Here is an 888-nt window from a genome sequence, read left to right on the forward strand (position 1 = left end):
AAACGAGTGAACTAGTAGCCTGAATGACCAAGGCGCGCCCACGCCCACGCCCACGCAACTGCCAACTACCTGGAGATGAGGACGCCCCCGTTGCTATGGACTTCGAGATGCTTGAGGAGGTTATCCCTGCCGCGAGTACAGGCTGAACACTGGTCGCACTTGTGGCGTCGGTCCGCGCCGTGGGCCTCCTGGGGGGAGGAAGGGGAGGGGGGTGAGAGAGGGGATGAGAGGCTCTTGAGTAAAAGAGGGAAGAGGAAAAGGGAGAGAGGGAAAAGGAAAAGGGGAGAGGGAAGAGAGGCTGTTGAGTAAAAGAGGGAAGAGAGGGAGGGGGAGAGGGAAGAGGAAAAGGGAGAGAGGGAAAAGGAAAAGGGGAGAGGGAAGAGAGGCTGTTGAGTAAAAGAGGGAAGAGAGGGAGGGGGAGAGGGAGGAGGAGAGGGAAGAGGAAAAAGGGGAGAGGGAAGAGGGAAAAGGGGAGAGGGAAGAGGAAAAGGGGAAGGGAGAAGAGGAAAAGGGGGAGGGGGAAGAGTGAAAGAGAGAGAGAGGAAAGGGGGAAGAGAGGGAGAGAAAGAGAGGGACAACAGGTAGAGAGTGAAGAGAGGAAGATGGGAAGAGGGAAAAGGGGGACAGGAGAGAGATGAGAGAAGAGGAGAAGGGTGAGAAGAGAAGAGTGGGAGAGGGAAGAGAAGAGTAATGGAAGAGTGGGAGAGGGAAGAGGAGGAGAGGCAAGAGAAAAAAAGTGGGATAGGGAAAGAGGGAAGAGAGGAAGAGAGGAAGAGACGAAATGAGAAAGACGTAGAGATGGATAAATAAATTACTAGAACTCAGACCATGCATCTTACGTCATACCCTTCGCTAGTCACTCACTATACTGTTTTCTTGTGCTATTTG

General features: G+C 53.3%; 1 pseudogene; it reads right to left on the reverse strand.

Moving 5' to 3' along the window:
- Positions 1 to 6: 6 nt before the first annotated feature.
- The window catches only part of LOC119587686, a 3,765-nt pseudogene continuing 2,883 nt past the window's right edge, over positions 7 to 888 (reverse strand).

This window comes from Penaeus monodon, chromosome 23 (assembly GCF_015228065.2).
Source record: "Penaeus monodon isolate SGIC_2016 chromosome 23, NSTDA_Pmon_1, whole genome shotgun sequence".
Lineage (NCBI taxonomy): Eukaryota > Metazoa > Arthropoda > Malacostraca > Decapoda > Penaeidae > Penaeus > Penaeus monodon.